This window comes from Schistocerca americana, chromosome 6, assembly GCF_021461395.2.
Source record: "Schistocerca americana isolate TAMUIC-IGC-003095 chromosome 6, iqSchAmer2.1, whole genome shotgun sequence".
In the NCBI taxonomy this organism is placed as follows: domain Eukaryota; kingdom Metazoa; phylum Arthropoda; class Insecta; order Orthoptera; family Acrididae; genus Schistocerca; species Schistocerca americana.
In genome coordinates this window covers 36,004,453-36,027,601 of record NC_060124.1, presented here as the reverse complement: position 1 = coordinate 36,027,601, position 23,149 = coordinate 36,004,453, and positions in this window count along the sequence as shown.

Below are 23,149 nucleotides of genomic sequence, written 5' to 3'. Positions count from 1 at the left end.
ACTAACCTAAGGACATCACACACATCCATGCCCGAGGCAGGATTCGAACCTGCGACCGTAGCAACAGCGCAGTTGTGGACTGAAGCGCCTAGAACTGCTCGGCCACAGCGGCCGGCTGATGGCCCAACATAGAATTCTACAGCAATTTGCGGAAGGGTTGCACTTCTGTCAAGTTGAACGATTCTCTTAAGTCATCGTCGGTCCCGTTCTTGCAGGACCTTTTTCATGCTGCAGCGATGTCGGAGATTTGATGATTTACCGGACTCCTGGTATTCACGGTACACTCATGAAACGGTCATACGGGAAAATCCGCACTTCATTGCTACCTCGGAGATGCTGTGTCCCGTCGCTCTCGCGCCGACTATAACACCACGTTCAAACTCACTTAAATCTTGATAACTTGCCTTTGTAGCAGCAACAACCGATCTAACAATTGCGCCAGACACTTGTTGTCTTATATAAGCGCGGCCGGTGGCAGCGCCGTATTCTGCCGAGTTTCATATCTGTGCATTTTAATATGCATGCCTATACCAGTTTCTTTGGCGCTTCGGTGCACTTCCTGCTCCGTTGCTTGTTGGTATTCACCATCCAATGTGATACACAGGGTTTGTGTTGCGTAAATCAATTGCCTCCTAATGTTTAGTTTGGCGCCTGGTTCCCAAACAGCTCCTCAAAAACAGCACAACGAGCTGAGAGGAAAATTTTACTGAGACGGAACTAGCCAAACTGTTTGTTGGCACATCAGATCAGTAGTTTTGTGTCTCCAGAGACAAACACAAGGGGCCAGTCCAAATGATATTCATTACGTTCGTTGCTACAAACACCGAAAGCCCTTGTTAATGTTTCCTTACAGAAGGGAATACAGAGCAGTGCATCATGAAATCGACACCAAAATATGATCAATGTAGAGTAATGAAATTTCGGGAATACTTTTGTCTAGGTAACATATACAGGGTGTTACAAAAAGGTACGGCCAAACTTTCAGGAAACATTCCTCACACACAAAGAAATAAAAGATGTTATGTGGACATGTGTCCGGAAAACGCTTAATTCCCATGTTAGAGCTCATTTTAGTTTCGTCAGTATGAACTGTACTTCCTCGATTCACCGCCAGTTGGCGCAATTGAAGGAAGGTAATGTTGACTTCGGTGCTTGTGTTGACATGCGACTCTGTGCTCTATAGAACTAGCATCAAGCACATCAGTACGTAGCATCAACAGGTTAGTGTTCATCACGAACGTGGTTATGCAGTCAGTGCAATGTTTACAAATGCAGAATTGGCAGATGCCCATTTGATGTATGGATTAGCACGGGGTAATACCCGTGGCGCGGTACGTTTGTATCGAGAACGAAGGTGTCCCGACAGGAAGACGATCGAAGCAATTGATCGGCGTCTTAGGGAGCACGGACCATTCCAGTCTATGATTCGCGACTGGGGAAGACCTAGAACGACGAGGACACCTGCAATGGACGAGGCAATTCTTCGTGCAGTTGACGATAACCCTAATGTCGGCGTCAGAGAAGTTGCTGCTGTACAAGGTAACGTTGACCACGTTACTGTATGGAGAGGGCTACTGGAGAACCAGTTGTTTCCGTACCATGTACAGCGTGTGCAGGCACTATCAGCAGCCGATTGGCCTCCACGGGTAAACTTCTGCGAATGGTTCATCCAACAATGTGTCAATCCTCATTTCAGTGCAAATGTTCTCTTTGCGGATGAGGCTTCATTCCAACGCGATCAAATTATAAATTTTCATAATCAACATGTGCGGGCTGACGAGAATCCGCACGCAATTGTGCAATCACGTCATCAACACAGATTTTCTGTGAACGTTTGGGCAGGCATTGTTGATGTCTTGATTGGGCCCCACGTTCTTCCACCTACGCTCAATGGAGCACGTTATCATGATTTCATACGGGATACTCTACCTGTGCTGCTAGAGCATGTGCCTTTACAAGTACGACACAATATGTGGTTCATGCACGATGGAGCTCCTCCACATTTCAGTCGAAGTGTTCGTACGCTTCTCAACAACAGATTCGGTGACCGATGGATTGGTAGAGGCGGACCAATTCCATGGCCTCCACGCTCTCCTGACCTCAACCCCTCTTGACTTTCATTTATGGGGGCATTTGAAAGCTCTTGTCTACGCAACCCCGGTACCAAATGTAGAGACTCTTCGTGCTCGTATTGTGGACGGCTGTGATACAATACGCCATTCTCCAGGGTTGCATCAGCGCATCAGGGATTCCATGCGACGGAGGGTGGATGCATGTATCCTCGCTAACGGAGGACATTTTGAACATTTCCTGTAACAAAGTGTTTGAAGTCACGCTGGTACGTTCTGTTGCTGTGTGTTTCCATTCCATGATTAATGTGATTTGAAGAGAAGTAATAAAATGAGCTCTAACATGGAAAGTAAGCGTTTCCGGACACATGTCCACATAACATATTTTCTTTCTTTGTGTGTGAGGAATGTTTCCTGAAAGTTTTTGGCCGTACCTTTTTGTAACACCCTGTATAAATAATTAACATTACAAGATCACAGGTTAATGTAAGCGAGAGGTAAGCCATTTCAAATTTGAAATGACGGTGCATTAATAATCGGTGTAAGCGCCAGAATGTTGAATGCAAGCACGCAAACGTCCATGCATTGTGTTACACAGGTGCTGCATGCCAGTGTGCGTAATTGTGTTCATGCCTGTTGCACTTGTTCGGTTAATGAAGGGACGCGTAATGCTGTTTGTGGATGACGCTGGAGTTGTCGTCCATTGATGTCCCATATGTGCTCGATTGGAAAGAGAGATCTGGTGATTGAGCAGGCCAGGGTAACGTGTAGACACTCTGTAGAGCGTGTTGGGTTACAGTAGCGCTTACCCTGTTAGAAAGATCGAATCATGTGCATGACGTACATACAGGGTGTTTCAAAAATGACCAGTATATTTGAAACGGCAATAAAAACTAAACGAGCAGCGATAGAATTACACCGTTTGTTGCAATATGCTTGGGACAACAGTACATTTTCAGGCGGACAAACTTTCGAAATTACAGTAGTTACAATTTTCAACAACAGATGGTGCTGCAAGTGATGTGAAAGATATAGAAGACAACGCCATTCTGTACGTCGTCTTTCTGCTGTAAGCGTGTGCTGTTCACAACGTGCAAGTGTGCTGTAGACAACATGGTTTATTCCTTAGAACAGAGGATTTTTCTGGTGTTGGAATTCCACCGCCTAGAACACAGTGTTGTTGCAACAAGACGAAGTTTTCAACAGAGGTTTAATGTTACCAAAGGACCGAAAAGCGATACAATAAAGGATCTGTTTGAAAAATTTCAAAGGACTGGGAACGTGACGGATGAACGTGCTGGAAAGGTAGGGCGACCGCGTACGGCAACCACAGAGGGCAACGCGCAGCTAGTGCAGCAGGTGATCCAACAGCGGCCTCGGGTTTCCGTTCGCCGTGTTGCAGCTGCGGTCCAAATGACGCCAACGTCCACGTATCGTCTCATGCGCCAGAGTTTACACCTCTACATATACAAAATTCAAACGCAGCAACCCCTCAGCGCCGCTACCATTGCTGCACGAGGGACATTCGCTAACGATATAGTGCACAGGATTGATGACGGCGATATGCATGTGGGCAGCATTTAGTTTACTGACGAAGCTTATTTTTACCTGGACGACTTCGTCAATAAACAGAACTGGCGCATATGGGGAACCGAAAAGCCCCATGTTGCAGTCCCATCGTCCCTGCATCCTTAAAAAGTACTGGTCTGGGCCGCCATTTCTTCCAAAGGAATCATTGGCCCATTTTTCAGATCCGAAACGATTACTGCATCACGCTATCTGGACATTCTTCGTGAATTTGTGGCGGTACAAACTGCCTTAGACGACACTGCGAACACCTCGTGGTTTATGCAAGATAATGCCCGGCCACATCGCACTGCCGACGTCTTTAATTTCCTGAATGAATATTTCGATGATCGTGTGATTGCTTTGGGCTATCCGAAACATACAGGAGGCGGCGTGGATTGGCCTCCCTATGCGCCAGACATTAACCCCTGTGACTTCTTTCTGTGGGGACACTTGAAAGACCAGGTGTACCGCCAGAATCCAGAAACAATTGAACAGCTGAAGCAGTACATCTCATCTGCATGTGAAGCCATTCCGCCAGACACGTTGTCAAAGGTTTCGGGTAATTTCATTCAGAGACTACGCCACATTATTGCTACGCATGGTGGATATGTGGAAAATATCGTACTATAGAGTTTCCCAGACCGCAGCGCCATCTGTTGTTGACAATTGTAACTACTGTAATTTCGAAAGTTTGTCTGCCTGAAAATGTACTGTTGTCCCAAGCATATTGCAACAAACGGTGTATTTCTATCGCTGCTCGTTTAGTTTTTATTGCCGTTTCAAATATACCGGTCATTTTTGAAACACCCTGTATTTGCAGTCAGGGAGCATGAGATAACAACGGCAGTGCGGCTGCTGTCATTCAGAATCACACCCCTGATCCTAACTCCAAGTATAGCTCCAGTGTGTTCAGCATGCAGATGGGTTGGTTGCAGACGCTCAGCTATTCCCCCTCTAACCAATACACGGCCATCACTGGCACCGAGGCAGAAACAGGTTTCACCAGAAATCACAACGAATCTCCGCCCTGCCTCCAAAGAGCTCTCGCTTGACACCACAGAAGTTTCAAATGGCAGTTGTTTAGGGTCAGTGGAACGCATGCCACAGGGCGTCTGGTTCGGAGCTGTCCTGCAAGTAATAGATTTGTAACAGCTCGTTGTGTCACTGTGATAGCCTTTATTTGAGGTTTCCATGGACCTCACATTCATATAGTGACTGTGGATGCGACTGCTCCTGGAATTGCTGCTGCTGATGTAGTACTATGCGCCAAAGCCATGGTCTTCCCTCTCGGTAGTGCCATGTGGCCGTCTGGAGCCAGGTCTTCCTGCGATCGCACATTCCCGTGATCACCGCTGCTATAAGTCATGTACAGTGGCCACATTCCTACCAAGTCTTTCTGCATCATCGCAGAAGGAGCACCCAGCTTCTCGTAGCCCTATTACACGACCTCGTTCAAAATTGAGGTGTTGGTAGTTGCGTTACTGCCGCCTTGAAGACATTCTTGACTAGCACCATCTCCAAACTCAAAGGTAAGTAAAGCCCGTGACAGTTACAGCGTGTATTTAAAGTGCATCATCTTTCAGGTTGAAACATCCCCTTAGAAAAATTAAGTTTGACTGTGCTGGTAGGTAAACCACTTACGTTATTTGTTTTTCAAGCAGCTGAGCAAACCTGAACGTACTCAGACATTTCTCTCTTTACTTATTCTGATCAACAGTATGTGGTGTCACAGCCAGACACCACACTTGCTAGGTGGTAGCCTTTAAATCGTCCGCGGTCCATTAGTATACGTCGGCCCCGCGTGTCGCCATTGTCAGTGATTGCAGACCGAGCGCCACCACACGGCAGGTCTAAAGAGACTTCATAGCACTCGCCCCAGTTGTACAGCCGACGTTCATAGCAATGGTTCACTGACCAAATACGCTCTCATTTGCCGAGACGATAGTTAGCATAGCCTTCAGCTACATCATTTGCTACGACCTAGCAAGGCGCCATAGCATTTGATAATTAATATTGTGAAGCATGTACCGTAACGAGAGATGTTCTACAATTGTGGATTACAGTTAAGTATTATGTCAACTACGTACTTTATTTGGTACTATTAATTCCCTTAACTGTTCCAGACCTCGCGCCAGTCAACGTGTAATTAAACGCGTGCATTTCGGCCTCTTCTAGCAACACAGTGTTGGCTCTTCTGCCAACACTTCACAGTAAACTGACACACAATACTTTTTTTTTAGCGCACCGCAATCTGACTTTCACTAATCCCTACAAAAGAATGCCCCTGACTAACAATAACCTATACCTTACATGAATCACTTACCTCACAAAAATTTTCGTTACTCAAACTACTGCAATACAGAGGCGCCACAACTGCCAGCTAAATAAAAGATCCTAACTACTGAAGGCACTAACTACTGATAGGCACAGTTAGTAAATGAAAGATTCTGATAGAGAACAAACAATGTATTTACCGTAATAGTGTTCAAAAGGCAGTTCATGACATCCAGTCTTACAAATTTTCTTTTTCTGACGGACACACGTCCAGATCGTCCGCTCTCAAAATTCTGCCATCTCTCTCCCCACACCCACCATTGCTGGCGCCTCACCACCAACTTCCCAACGCTACGCACTGTTCACATCCAGCTGCCCAACACTCCAATTGGGAATATTCCAACAATGCCAACCAGCCACCGATTGTACACAGCACAGTCAGTGATTTTCATACAGAGCGCTACGTGGCGTTACCAATATAAAAATCTAAACAACCTACTTACAAAGTGTGGAAACACGGCTTCCAGCTTTCGTTTATGTCGCAACACTCCTTCCTGGTGTTGCGATTTTTTTCTGTCAGTTTATTTTCATCCTAATGCGAAATGGAACGTAAACTCAAGCTGAAGAGAAACAGAAGTATTCCAGCAGTATTAATTTTGTCATTAGAATTACACATTGATGAGTTGAAAGTTTATGAACACCTGCCTAATCATTGGTTGGTCCATCTGTGGAAGGCAGTACGGCATCGATTCAGTTTAGCATGGATTCGACTAGTCCTTAGTTAGAGATCTTTAATTCGGTGTGTTATTCAAACTACATATTTTCGTAATACTCAATTATAAATAGGAAATACAGTACGACACTCTAGTTTCGGAGGCTCTTAGAGCGAGACTGCGCTGCACAATTTGCGTGTGTCGGCCAGTGAGAGCACAGAGCACGTGATCTCGCAGGGCCGATCACAGCACAGAATTTAACACAGGACACGTAATTTAGTCAGCCAATGACTACCTCACGTTTTCCTTGCGCGGACACATAGACACTATGGCAAACATGAAGCGTGCAGTATGTATAAAATTACAATGAGAGGAACACCCTTGGCTGCTTACAGGCGTTGCTATAAGTCAACGGGGACAGTTGAAAATGTGTGCCCCGACCGCGACTCGAACCCGGTATCCCCTGCTTACATGGCAGAGGCACTATGCATCTGAGCCACCGAGGGCACAGAGGAATAGTGCGACTGCAGGGATTTGTCTCTGGCACGCCTCCCGTGAGACACACATTCGCAACTTATTGTCCCATACGGTATTCATAGTGTCCCTGCCCATTATACAGGGTTATTACAAATGATTGAAGCGATTTCACAGCTCTACAATAACTTTATTATTTGAGATATTTTCACAATGCTTTGCACACACATACAAAAAATCAAAAAGTTTTTTTAGGCATTCACAAATGTTCGATATGTGCCCCTTTAGTGATTCGGCAGACATCAAGCCGATAGTCAAGTTCCTCCCACACTCGGCGCAGCATGTCCCCATCAATGAGTTCGAAAGCATCGTTGATGCGAGCTCGCAGTTCTGGCACGTTTCTTGGTAGAGGAGGTTTAAACACTGAATCTTTCACATAACCCCACAGAAAGAAATCGCATGGCGTTAAGTCGGGAGAGTGTGGAGGCCATGACATGAATTGCTGATCATGATCTCCACCACGATCGATCCATCGGTTTTCCAATCTCCTGTTTAAGAAATGCCGAACATCATGATGGAAGTGCGGTGGAGCACCATCCTGTTGAAAGATGAAGTCGGCGCTGTCGGTCTCCAGTTGTGGCATGAGCCAATTTTCTAGCATGTCCAGATACACGTGTCCTGTAACGTTTTTTGCGCAGAAGAAAAAGGGGCCGTAAACTTTAAACCGTGAGATTGCACAAAACACGTTAACTTTTGGTGAATTGCGAATTTGCTGCACGAATGCGTGAGGATTCTCTACCGCCCAGATTCGCACATTGTGTCTGTTCACTTCACTATTAAGAAAAAATGTTGCTTCATCACTGAAAACAAGTTTCGCACTGAACGCATCCTCTTCCATGAGCTGTTGCAACCGCTCCGAAAATTCAAAGCGTTTGACTTTGTCATCGGGTGTCAGGGCTTGTAGCAATTGTAAAGGGTAAGGCTTCTGCTTTAGCCTTTTCCGTAAGATTTTCCAAACCGTCGGCTGTGGTACGTTTAGCTCCCTGCTTGCTTTATTCGTCGACTTCCGCGGGCTACGCGTGAAACTTGCCCGCACGCGTTCAACCGTTTCTTCGCTCGCTGCAGGCCGACCCGTTGATTTCCCCATACAGAGGCACACAGAAGCTTTAAACTGTGCATACCATCGCCGAATGGAGTTAGCAGTTGGTGGATCTTTGTTGAACTTCGTCCAGAAGTGTCGTTGCACTGTTATGACTGACTGATGTGAGTGCATTTCAAGCACGACATACGCTTTCTCGGCTCCTGTCGCCATTTTGTCTCACTGCGCTCTCGAGCGCTCTGGCGTCACAAACCTGAAGTGCGGCTTCAGCCGAACAAAACTTTATGAGTTTTTCTACGTATCTGTAGTGTGTCGTGACCATATGTCAATGAATGGAGCTACAGTGAATTTATGAAATCGCTTCAATCATTTGTAATAGCCCTGTACACATTACTCGCGGATTTACTGCCGATTCCCGTAAGAGTTCGGGCCCTCTTTCTGAATCGGCACATAAGGAGATGGTGAAATTGCCGGTGAGCCTTAACTATATATATATATATATATATATATATATATATATATATATATATATATGGTGCGGGTCTCCCACATCGTTCCCCTACGCTCTGTAAAGAAGCATGGGACTTCATTTCCATTTTTTCATGTCCGAAAGAACGGATACCATCTCCATATACACAAAATACGAATGGTTTATCTCTCAAAGTAATATACCAGCTGCATAGCAGCAGCCAAAGCTAGGATTTCACATACCTTTAATGGTGAGGAAAAGGAAGGCTCCGTTTTCGCCAAAAGGCAAGGAATTGCAGTAGCTAGTAATGCCTACATATTTATTCGAAGGAATTATTACATTACAGTTCCACTGGGCGGGTAAAATTCACCTGCCTTTACGAAAAAGTGACGCAACACTTTTTTCGAGCAATTTTCTTGACAGAACATGTAGGCCTACTCAGCTAGGTAACCCAATAAATGACCGCTCTTTCTGCCATTGCGTCTCGCCACATTCTGTGTGTGAACGGAACGATCTGTCGGATCTACCGTTCTCTAAGATGCTAAAAATCTTCGGTACTTAGAGCGTCATATGACTTCCCGCAGCCGCTAACGGTCGTGGGTCAGGAAAGATCAATCCTTTGGTTATTCTTATCAAGGCTTCCTTGGATCATTCTTTAGTGGGCACAAGGAAGAATTTTTCGACCCTCGCTTAATTCCACAGAACACTCGTTGTCCGACGTATTTTTAGGCCTGTGAGAAGTTTCAAATTTAGCCTCGTCTATTTAGACGACGACTGTTTGTTTCGTCCCCCGCCCCCGCACAGCTAATGTCAATTGTTAATAGCACATTTGATATATATATATATATATATATATATATATATATATATATATATATATACTTTTCAGCGGAAGGAAAACCAGACAGTCACTGTACGCTTAGAGGAGCCAAAATTTAGTCTTAGGGTAATACATGGCGCAGAAGTCAGAGATTTTTCTGTTCGTCAGTCGCGAATTACCTAATCAAGTACCGATCCGCGCGCGTCACTTGAACGTGCATTCCATATTGACAGTGTAACTATCCTTTTGCGCCTTCTGTCAGTGCCACTAACGCAATGACTCCGCATTCAGCAAGATGATACGTGGAACATGGCACTCGGGGCAGTGCGTTGTTTGTGACAGTACATTATGGTCTACGATCAACAATAGCATGTATAATGTCGCTTCTCAAAGCAGACATCCACTGTACTCCATTTTGGATAATATACCGTAAACAGTATGGTCATGGCTCAATCTTTGTTCCTTTGTTTCTTTCTGTCATTATTTCACGACGTACTGTATGTACATAATTCTCAGTGGTAAAACATTATCTATTTTGTTTAATACACATTCAAATGACTCGCAGCAATGGAGAGACGTCTACAGACGTTAAAGTAACCTCTGGCGTGCCACAGGGGAGTGTTATGGGACCATTGCTTTTCACAATATATATAAATGACCTAGTAGATAGTGTCGGAAGTTCCATGCGGCTTTTTGCGGATGATGCTGTAGTACACAGAGAAGTTGCAGCATTAGAAAATTGTAGCGAAATGCAGGAAGATCTGCAGCGGATATGCACTTGGTGCAGGGAGTGGCAACTGTCCCTTAACATAGACAAATGTAATGTATTGCGAATACATAGAAAGAAGGATCCTTTATTGTATGATTATATGATAGCGGAACAAACACTGGTAGCAGTTACTTCTGTAAAATATCTGGGAGTATGCGTGCGGAACGATTTGAAGTGGAATGATCATATAAAATTAATTGTTGGTAAGGCGGGTACCGGGTTGAGATTCATTGGGAGAGTCCTTAGAAAACGTAGTCCATCAACAAAGGAGGTGGCTTACAAAACACTCGTTCGACCTATACTTGAGTATTGCTCATCAGTGTGGGATCCGTGCCAGATCGGGTTGACGGAGGAGATAGAGAAGATCCAAAGAAGAGTGGCACGTTTTGTCACAGGGTTATTTGGTAACCGTGATAGCGTTACGGAGATGTTTAATAAACTCAAGTGGCAGACTCTGCAAGAGAGGCGCTCTGCATCGCGGTGTAGCTTGCTCGCCAGGTTTCGAGAGGGTGCGTTTCTGGATGAGGTATCGAATATATTGCTTCCCCCTACTTATACCTCCCGAGGAGATCACGAATGTAAAATTAGAGAGATTTGAGCGCGCACGGAAGCTTTCAGACAGTCGTTCTTCCCGCGAACCATACGCGACTGGAACAGGAAAGGGAGGTAATGACAGTGGCACGTAAAGTGCCCTCCGCCACACACAGTTGGGTGGCTTGCGGAGTATAAATGTAGATGTAGATGTAGCAGTTTAAGCTGTGGTCTGGCGTGTCTGCCTAACCAAGCCCTCGAAAAATCGAAGAAAGAATTGGCGATTTATTATAATTACAAATTACACTGAGACTTCTTAACAGGAAGTTCCTTAGCTTGGTTATACATGACTACATTCAAGCATTTCTAAAAGAGCTGCCTCTTCAGTGAGGCACACTAACAGTCTTTGTTCTACATATTTTACATCTTTTCACTTTCACAGATATACTTCGAAAATCAACAAATAATGGCACAATTAGCAAACAGGATTCTCAAATACACTCATAGGATGCATATTATCAGTGCTAAATACTTAAACGACAGTTGTAAATAGGAATACCGTTTGTGTTGTATCGGTCGTTGTGTGTGTGTGTGTGTGTGTGTGTGTGTGTGTGTGTGTGCGAGAGAGAGAGAGAGAGAGAGAGAGAGTCTCCTTTTTTTTCCTAAAATAATTACAGACAACTGTAGTTGAAATCAACAGGTAAAATAGAGGCATGTTGAGAAAGTAAGAGTGCTCTGACCGTAACGGTGTGTGGTTTTCTCTTTGTTGGTGGCTGTTGACAGAGTGGGATGGGTGACATGACCTAGCGAGTATCTCACACACGTTAGTGCGTAAACTCAAGTTGTAGTGTCCATTTGCGTGAAAGATGTCGATAAGAAATCCAGCCAAGTGCGAGCCACTAGCACCCACTGAAATTTCTTCACGAATCGAAACGTTTTATGGTCAAGGTATTATGAACAGAACGAGTGTGTTTAAGTGGTGTTGAGAGTTCAGAGGAGACGGAACAAATGTTCATGACGAACAAAGGATTGGCAGACCTTCCATTTTGACGGACGAGTTCGAGCAAAACATCGAGATAGACAGTGGATGAAATTTCTGCAGTGTTTCCACAACTCTCCAGAACTCACTTATACCAGACACTCACAGAAACGCTGGGTACCAGAAACCGCGCTAGATGGGTCCCAATAAAGCTGACAGGGCAGCACAAGAAAAATCGGGCCAGTGGCGCCTGTGGGTTTCTTGAGGTACTTGAATACGAAGGTGTGACTTTCCTAAGCTTTATTGTGACTGGAAATGAAACGTGGGTGGCTAGCTACACACCTGAGGCAAAAGGACAGAGGAGTCACACCAACTCCCCCTTTGTTAAAAAAAAAATAATAATAATAATCGAAACTACAATTTCGGGGCCAAAAAATCATGGGTTCAGCGATTTGCGATCGAAAAGGCATCATTTTGGTCGAATTTCTATCTCAGGGGGAGACCGTGAATGCATAACGATGTTCTGAGATACTAAAAAACTCCAAAGGAGCACTCAGAACAAAAGGAGTGAAATTGTGACGAGACGGATGCGCTTGTTGCACGACAATGCCCGTCTTCGCCAACGCTTAGCCACCAAGGGGCTCTTGCACTCATTTGGTTGGGATGTTTTGAAACACTCCCCCTGTTCCCCTGACATAACGTCATCAGGTTTTCATCTTTTCACCTCCCTGGAGGCACACATGAATGGAATTAAATTTTCAACCGGCAACCAGGTGCAGAAAGAGGTTCTGAAGCAGGGGAAGGAGATGTCGGTACCACTTGCATTGAAGGGGATGGCGATTATGTGGAAAAATAGTCTACAAGTGTGTCAACAATATCCCGTAATTCGTTTTCAATACGGTTTTTCTAAAAAAATGATATCTAGTGTACTTTCTTTCTGAACGTGCCTCGTGTACAACTATCATGTATTCCACCAGCAAGATTAAATGCAAAACTCCCTCGGTGCCATTCGCCCCTTTGCCTCTCACTGGTAGGGGAATAAAGCGGTTCCTTGTGTTTCTCAGCGAAATCTGTGCTCTGATCCACCATCCTCCACGTTTCCAAATGTGGTTGAGCGTCGGTGTGCCGACTGTCTTCATTGCCAGGTGGATAGATAACTACACGACTGTGAGATTTCCGTTCTGGAATAACGTTCAGTAGGAACCTTTGAGGGTAGCCCTTTTTTATTCGGCTGCCACCACTGCGCCTCTTATTAACGGGAAAACACATTTACGAAAAATGTAACATATACACTAAATTTACGAATTATTCAGTAGCACTTCGAGCACCTTCATATTGTTTACGTTACTTGGCTCTAGGTGAGTGCTTTATGGAACTGAGTCATGCAGTCTACGTAGGCATATGTTATCTTGTGCGTACAGCTTCCAAGAGAAAAAGGCGGCTGACGTAATTTTCGGCTTGCGCTTTTGGATGCAATATGTAACAGATGTGATGAAATTGCGCTGTTCGTAAGCAGACGGAGTTTTGGTTCCCTGTATATGATAGAGTTAAGCGCGGTATCAGATTTTCAGAGATAAGATAACTATAAACCACTTCCGAATTTTCTTACTGCGTATTAAACATTCGCACTTTAAAATACCGCCGGCCGGTGTGGCCGTGCGGTTAAAGGCGCTTCAGTCTGGAACCGCGTGACCGCTACGGTCGCAGGTTCGAATCCTGCCTCGGGCATGGACGTCTGTGATGTCCTTAGGTTAGTTAGGTTTAATTGGTTCTAAGTTCTAGGCCTCAGAAGTTGAGTCGCATAGTGTTCAGAGCCATTTGAACCATTTTTTTTTTAAATACTCCCCGAGCTTGAGCCCAACGTTTCAACGATGATTCCTAACTTTTCTCCAAAACTGAAATTAGATAAGCGGTTGTGTTGCCGCCCGTAAATAACATTATCAGTATCAGTCCATGCATTTCTTGCTCTCTTCAACACGTTTTGCTAACGACACTGACTTGTGTCCATATGCAGGAGTGCAGGAGTTGCCCGCTATAGCGCGAGAAAGGAGTTAATTGCAGTTGTAACGAAACTCTTATCTTCGAATAATCTTTAAATGGTAGCTGACGTGTCTGGAACATTGAGGGATTCTATACACAGAAGTTAGCGCGAGGTGCCGAGGCAAGCAGTGTATTTAACACTAAATTCTTCTAGAATCTACATATGTAAATGATGCTCTAAGCCCCCCCTATTGTAACTCCGACTTTTGCTGTTGCACATGGATTAAAAAATATACGCGAACTGACTGTAATCAACCCTGCAAGTGCAGTAGAAGAGAGTTTGGCACCTGCAATAATTTAATTTGATAAATAAGTTAAATAAAGGAAGGTTTCATTAACGGAGTGAGAAATGATGGGTTGCTCTACCGATTAACAGAATGAAAGTTCTGTCCAAAATAACAAAATGATTTATTAAGACTAAACACAAAATAATAAACAAAAACACATGAAACATTTACAATACATCAAATTGGCTCAAATTGGATACTCAAACAAACGCTGTGAAGGTGAAGTTGTCCCTAAACTAGATTGTGAGGTTTATGACGAAGTGGTATGTGGAGCCAATTCCTTGCCACTCAAATCTTAAGAGAGACACACAGCTAACCCAACATTAATTGCTGCTACTCAAGACAGAACAAAGTTAGAAAAAGACGAACAGGCGCGCTCTGCTGAACTCTGATTATCACCTAGGAAAACCCCTATCTGCCGGTGCTGCGGACATAAATTACCAAACTGTCTTCTTAACTGCCAGAACACGATCTGGCGTACCGGAGGCGATGGCTGATTGCTTCGACGTCCTCGACCGAAAGGCGAGAGCCGACTACCTAGAGCACCCATACAGGCCGAACACACAACATTCCCGCCCCCACGACAGTGGCCGTGGTTGAACGTTCCAATCAGCAACTCGAAAACCGGCGGAAAATTCCACTCCATTGCCGGAGCACTACCATTCCACCAATGGAGATTCTTGGCGCCAATTTCTGCGCTGATTTTTGCTACGTCACGGAGCTATGCCCTGAGCAAGCCAATCACAGTTACTATTTTGCAGAAAGCGCGGGAATTTTCCCGCCACAACTGCCTGGGTACACAAGTCATTCCCACGCCTCGCTGGTAGCCGGCCAGAAAGTGTTTTCGCAAAGTTTCTGCGAAGTAACGGAACCTCTAGCCCAGCCGCTACTTCAGGCCCCTCCGGGCGTGTCTTTTGACAATGTCGGCGTCTGCAAAGCATTCACTCGACTTCCTCACACCCGTCGGCTTAACCCTTTTCAGATCAGAAGAGCCCGCCTGTCACCGGACCACCCGGGTGACGAGAGACGCTGCGTGGGAAGTCCACGTGTGAAGGAATAGCAACTTTTCACCACATGCAATTAGAGACGAAAATCGTAAGATAGAAATATGAGAGGGGGCTCATGCCACCTCTCACTAGCAATGAGTTATCTTAATGACTGTTACAGCTACATGTGTCATTTGCACTGTGCTGTATGTCATCTTGAAGTCTTGCTTACAGCGCCTGACCAAAAAAGTTAAGCACCCACAAGTCCTGGTCAGATGTCTTTGTAACTTCATACGCCTACACACACAATCGGCGGATATGTCAGTGATTGGAGCTGCAGTACTCTGTGATAAGTAGAACGGCACGAGAGCCCATTGGTGTTGTTGCCAGGGCTGGGAGGTATATAAGCGGTGTGGATAGTGTCATATGTTGAGTGATTACTGCGCAGAATACGGAAGTGAGGCGTACACGTGTGAGACAGCGTTATCAGCATCTGAAAGAGTTTGAAAGGAGCCTCATGGTGGGTTTCCATTTTGCCGTATTATCAAATCGTGCAATATCCAGATTCATCGAGCATTCTAATGTGACAATGACCCAACGTTGTACGGCATTGGAATGGGGAAACAGGCGTACCCGTCGTTCAAGGTTCCAGTCACCCACATCTGACGACCACAAATGGGGGATCGGCGAATTGTGCCAAATTGTGCACAGTGTACGTCGTAACCCCTCCACAGCTGAGCCTGCCTTCTGAGAGCAAGTAACGCACTTTTGTGTTATCCGCACCGCTCGATGGAGACTAGCGACCGACGGGCTAGGGAATTACAGTCCCATGTGTAGGCTGTTGGTAGCATGAGGCCACAACACAAACGGCTGCCTCTGAAGCTGTACCCAGATCGGTAAGCATGGACTGCTAATGAAAGCCTCGCAGCGTATGACTCGAGGTAATGGCTGGTAGCACTCGAGGGAACTCCGGTGGCACAACGGACGTCGTGAGTCCTCATGTGTTGCCTTGCATGAGGCAGTTGTGGTGCCATTTTTCAAGAGGATAATGCTCGTCTATGCACGGTACGTGTCTTTACGTGCCTGATGTTGAGGTATTACACGTCACTTCTGTCCAGGATATCGAGGACCAGTTACAGCAGTTGTGGGTCAGCATGCCTCAGAAAAGGATACAACAACTCAACAACTTCATGGTATCCTTCCCAGCCGAAGGAGTGCTTACATCCAGGCCAGAGGGGGTGCAACTTTTTGTACATACGACTTGAATTTGTAATCATTGCAGTAACTTCACATACCCTTCCAACCCTCTAAGCTTCATTTCGTTTCCTCCTACCTCTCTGGGTGCTTGACTTTTTGTCAGGTTGCATGAATACAGTTAACCAAGGTAATCGTGAAAAAAGAAAAATATGTTGCAAATGCGAAAAAAAGGGGAAAGAAAAGAAAAGCTAAAATGAATCTAGGCAACTATGCAAGAGAAGGTAAGTGTTTCGAAGGAACGATAACAGCACCATAATGGGATACACTGAACTCTATATCTTAAAACGACTACGAATAGGATACAAATTGAAATTTGTAAGAGCCGGCCGGTGTGGCCGTGCGGTTCTAGGCGCTTCAGTCTGGAAACGCATGACAGCTATGGTCGCAGGTTCGAATCCTGCCTGGGGCATGGATGTGTGTGATGTCCTTAGGTTAGTTAGGTTTAAGTAGTTCTAAGTTCTAAGGGACTGATGACCTCAGTAGTTTAGTCCAATAGTGCTCAGAGCCATTTGAACCATACTATCGCCACAAGTTTGAACAGTGCTCGCCTGCCAAAATGTCGATAAGTGCCTCTGTTCTTTTGCATCCATTTTGTACGCACAGAACCTCCATAGCTACATGAAATCATAAAAATATGATAAACAAAAGTCGATATTTTTTTAAAACCGCGAATTTAAATTAAAGTTTATTTGAATAGTATTGCAAGGACATGGCACTAAGGAAAACCAAAACAAAGCACTAAGCTATTTCTTTTTGTCAAGAAGCACTCCGTCTTCAGGCCACGAGTGGCCCACCGGGACCATCCGACCGCTGTGTCGTCCTCGGTGGAGGATGCGGATGGGAGGGGCGTGGGGTCAGCACACCGCTCCCCCGGTCGTAAGACGGTATTCTTGACCGAAGCCGCCACTATTCGGTCGAGTATCTCCTCAATTGGCATCACGAGACTGAGTGCACCCCGAAAAATGGCAACAGCGCACGGCGGGCTGGATGGTCACCCATCCAAGTGCCGACCATGCCCGACAGCGCTTAACTTCGGTGATCTCACAGGAACCGGTGTATCCACTGCGGCAAGGCCGTTGCCTTTTCTTTTGTAAAGTTTGGGATAAAAATCATTTTTGCGGAAAAAATCCAACTGCATGACCATCTGTATGATTTCACCTGGCCCGAATATATTTATTCTTTGACAAATACTCAAATAAATAAAATCAGCATCTATAACATTACGTTACGACTGTAGGAAAATTAAAACCTGAAGCAACGATAAAGAATTTAAAATAACAGGAACGACGGTCTTCAACATCAGTCATGATTTTTCCAGTCTCATTAAATACAAAGTCTGGGATTCTGATTAATGAATATAATATTAAAATTAAGTCTCTTTGACGTTATTATTATGGTCATGGCAGTTTAAATTAGGTGATAAAAGAACAGTTTATTTTTTCTTCAATCTCATAACTGTCCGGCAGCTGTTTCTGCGTACAATGGAAATCTGAGGGGATTAATAGCAGCTATTAAATTACTCAGCTTTCTTTAACTTTAATGGTATCCTTTTCATTCTTCTTTCGATTCCCATATACTATCGATTGCCAACATGCACTGATTCATATACGCTACTTTTTTAAGTGCTACGTACATTAGAAGCAACCGTTAGAATTAACAATATTATGCTTCAAGAAAATGGCGTCTTGGCTTACTACATGAAGCGTTAATCTGCTACGGAATACAGAACTAATCTCGGATAATGTCCACGGCCTCGCGGAAAGAAAGACAGTTACTCGATAAGAGAGTAAACAATAAATTATGTCTCTGCCTAGTTGAGAATATATTAAAATATATCGCAATAAAGTTACATTTCCTACTATGGAGTCTTTAAAATAAGCATTAAATATTGTATCAGGGTCTAGTAATTTTCTCGTCTCTACGAAAGCGACTACCTTATATGAAGGGATTATTTCGACAGTGGTACAAGTCCATTTTTGGTCATTCTGAGATACTGGGTCGTAAAGTTAAATGGGCGCTGAAAAATCTGCAGCTGAGATACCATAAATATACAAGTATACATACTTTAATATTTCTGGTATCTCAACTGCAGGTTTTTCAGCGCTCATTTAACTTTAGGACCCTGTATCTCAGAATGACCAAAATTGGACTCGTACCACTATTGAAATAAGCCCTTCATATCAAGTCTCGTTGCTTGTTTTTACTTTCTTATTACATGCTTTAGTTTTTGGTCAAAGAAATGGTATCTTTAGCGGTTTAAATTAATTACTGAGTCATCTATAAAGCTGCTTAAAAATGTAAGAAAAAGGGGTAGTAAAGTACTAAGTAACTAATTTATGAGCCAAACTAACTTCTGTACACATCTATATGTACTTAAATGTGATCTGAACAGTCCCAGAGTGGCGCTTGCACTGTAAACATATTGTCACCTTAATTGTTGGAACTGAAGATTTCAGTAAAGCAGGAGGGGCGTTCAATAAGCAATGCAACATATTTTATCCTCAGCCAATTTCGACTGAAGGTATGCAGTATTTGTTGTGCGACATAGCCGATTATTTCCCCCTTCAGCCCCTATAGTATCATGAAGTTCCGATACGTGGCAGTGAACAAAAGCACGGTGAGTCGTTGGGCGAAGCGCCTGTCAACATCGCAAAAATGGCGCGCAAACCGGTTCGAACTCACGTGCACCGGCCGGCCGCTCATTGCTACGTCAACCTCAGGAAATTGAAGAAACAAGTTCAGTGTGTTAGATGCCACTTAAAGGCAAACGGACTTTTCCTACCCCATGACAACGCAAGGCCTCACACGAGCCTGCTCAACCGAGAGGAACTCGCAAAGCTTCATTGGACTTTTCTTTCTCGTCCAGCCTAAAGCGCAGATCTAACACCATACGACCTCTGTCTGTTTGCGGGAGGACGACGGTTCAATCCCGCGTCCGGCCATCCTGATTTAGGTTTTCCGTGATTTCCCTAAATCACTCCAGGCAAATGCCGCGATGGTTCCTCTCACAGGGCACTGCCGACTTCCTTCCCTAATCCGATGAGACCGATGACCTCGCTCTCTGATCTCCTTCCCCAAAAACAACCTTAAGCTTCATTGGACTTTTCTTTCTCATCCACCCTAAAGCGCTGATCTAACACCATACGACCTCTGTCTGTTTGCGGGAGGACGACGGTTCAATCCCGCGTCCGGCCATCCTGATTTAGGTTTCCGTGATTTCCCTAAATCACTCCAGGCAAATGCCGCGATGGTTCCTCTGACAGGGCATTGCCGACTTCCTTCCCTAATCCGATGAGACCGATGACCTCGCTGTCTGGTCTCCTTCCCCAAAAACAACCTCAAGCTTCATTGGACTTTTCTTTCTCATCCACCCTAAAGCGCAGATCTAACACCATACGACCTCTGTCTGTTTGCGGAAGGACGACGGTTCAATCCCGCGTCCGGCCATCCTGATTTAGGTTTTCCGTGATTTCCCTAAATCACTCCAGGCAAATGCCGCGATGGTTCCTCTGACAGGGCATTGCCGACTTCCTTCCCTAATCCGATGAGACCGATGACCTCGCTGTCTGGTCTCCTTCCCCAAAAACAACCTCAAGCTTCATTGGACTTTTCTTTCTCATCCACCCTAAAGCGCAGATCTAACACCATACGACCTCTGTCTGTTTGCGGGAGGACGACGGTTCAATCCCGCGTCCGGCCATCCTGATTTAGGTTTTCCGTGATTTCCATAAATCACTCCAGGCAAATGCCGCGATGGTTCCTCTGACAGGGCACTGCCGACTTCCTTCCCTAATCCGATGAGACCGATGACCTCGCTGTCTGGTCTCCTTCCCCAAAAACAACAACAACTACTCTGCCCGTTTGGCCCAGTGAAGGATGCATTCCTCAGGAAGCAGTACGTGGAAGATGGGGGGGTTATTGATGCAGCAAGACGTTAACTATGACAACGACCATGAGCGTGGTACCACGCGGCCCAGTAAGGTGGCGAAAGGCCGTCGCATTGAACGGGGATTATGTTGAAAAATAGGTTCAAATGGCTCTGAGCACTATGGGACTTAACATCTGAGGTCATCAGTCCCCTAGACTGAGAATTACTTAAACCTAACTAACCTAACGACATCACACATATCCATGCCCGAGGCAGGATTCGAACCTGCGACCGTAGCAGTCACGCGGTTCCGGACTGATGCTCCTAGAACCGCTCGTGCACCTCGGCCTGCTGAAAAATAGGGTTTTGTTGCCTAAAGAGTGGGAAATAATATGGTGTAATGGAATCTGGAGTAAAAATGTGTTGCATTACATACTGAACGCCGCTCGCAGAGCGGAATTAAGGCTCAGATTAAAACTGCTTCAGGTTATAGTCAATATGCGGAGTGCGATAGGCTTCTACATCTACATTTATACTCCGCAAGCCACCCAACGGTGTGTGGCGGAGGGCACTTTACGTGCCACTGTCATTACCTCCCTTTCCTGTTCCAGTCGCGTATGGTTCGCGGGAACAACGACTGTCTGAAAGCCTCCGTGCGCGCTCTAATCTCTCTAATTTTACATTCGTGATCTCCTCGTGAGGTATAAGTAGGGGGAAGCAATATATTCGATACCTCATCCAGAAACGCACCCTCTCGAAACCTGGCGAGCAAGCTACACCGCGATGCAGAGCGCCTCTCTTGCAGAGTCTGCCACTTGAGTTTGTTAAACATCTCCGTAACGCTATCACGGTTACCAAATAACCCTGTGACGAAACGCGCCGCTCTTCTTTGGATCTTCTCTATCTCCTCCGTCAACCCGATCTGGTACGGATCCCACACTGATGAGCAATACTCAAGTATAGGTCGAACGAGTGTTTTGCAAGCCACCTCCTTTGTTGATGGACTACATTTTCTAAGGACTCTCCCAATGAATCTCAACCTGGTACCCGCCTTACCAACAATCAATTTTATATGATTGTTCCACTTCAAATCGTTCCGCACGCATACTCCCAGATATTTAACAGAAGTAACTGCTACCAGTGTTTGTTCCGCTATCATATAATCATACAATAAAGGTTCCTTCTTTCTATGTATTCGCAATACATTACATTTGTCTATGTTAAGGGTCAGTTGCCACTCCCTGCACCAAGTGCCTATCCGCTGCAGATCTTCCTGCATTTCGCTACAATTTTCTAATGCTGCAACTTCTCTGTATACTACAGCATCATCCGCGAAAAGCCGCATGGGACTTCCGACATTATCTACTAGGTCATTTATATATATTGTGAAAAGCAATGGTCCCATAACACTCCCCTGTGGCACGCCAGAGGTTACTTTAATGTCTGTAGACGTCTCTCCATTGATAACAGCATGCTGTGTTCTGTTTGCTAAAAACTCTTCAATCCAGCCACACAGCTGGTCTGATATTCCGTAGGCTCTTACTTTGTTTATCAGGCGACAGTGCGGAACTGTATCGAACGCCTTCCGGAAGTCAAGGAACATAGCATCTACCTGGGAGCCTGTATCTAATATTTTCTGGGTCTCATGAACAAATAAAGCGAGTTGGGTCTCACACGATCGCTGTTTCCGGAATCCATGTTGATTCCTACATAGTAGATTCTGGGTTTCCAAAAACGACATGATACTCGAGCAAAAAACATGTTCTAAAATTCTACAACAGATCGACGTCAGAGATATAGGTCTATAGTTTTGTGCATCTGCTCGACGACCGTTCTTGAAGACTGGGACTACCTGTGGTCTTTTCCAATCATTTGGAACCTTCCGTTCCTCTAGAGACTTGCGGTACACGGCTGTTAGAAGGGGGACAAGTTCTTTCGTGTACTCTGTGTAGAATCGAATTGGTATCCCGTCAGGTCCAGTGGACTTTCCTCTGTTGAGTGATTCCAGTTGCTTTCGCTAGCTTAGAGAGATGCATCTAACCAGATGGACTGTCGACCGAAACAAGAATAAAGTATAGAATATCGCGAGTGTAGTATCCAAAATTAGCTGCATTAGTTCGAAAACAATAAGCCCTCGTGTTTTCTCCGCTCCCTAAAAACCGATAATAGCAATCGTCTCTCCAGTGGCTATTTTACCAACAAAGCCGGAACAACACATTGCCTCTGTCAGGCTTTGAGCTACAAAATCGTATGGAGCCTTAACGGTAGAGCAGCTCAGTACAGAGAGCGTAATGACCTGGTGCCGGCGTGTTCCTGCACGCGCTAGTCCGCGCTGATTTCTTAGCTGAGTACGTGCCTACAACGCAGTGACTGCGCCGATAAGATAAGAGAGTTCAGGGCCCCAGGCAAGGCTTCCGGATCCTCGCGCCCAGACGGGCAGGATGTGCGCCAAACCGCCGAGCTGCCAGCCTCCCGCCACCTTCCGTACCATTCGTAGCACACTCAAGTATGCAGGGTTCGTTAGTGCCGCTATATGTATGAGTTTAAGGCGAAGCAGCACGGTTTCGGGGGCAGGCAAGGAAAAAACGTCTGTGGACGAAGCTCCTCTTTAAAAAATCAATATTGTTGAAAGAATTTTTTTCTTAGAGAGTCTGCATAAAAGCACAACTTTTCCAAGAAGCACAGATGCTTAAACTTAGAGCTCCAGTGTCATAAAAAACATATTAGCAACAATAGTAATTTTTATGTTAAAGCGACTGTGGAACGTTACACTTCGTTTGAGGCGCTGTTTACCTTGCGTTCTACCTTCCCGCGCTTTTTATGCTTTTTATATAAAAGGGAAGAATTGCAGCACAATTTTTTATGCTTTGGGACTTCTGTATTCAATAACGTGGATGAATTTTCCCCAATCACTTTCATATACGAACACAATAATTATTGAATAC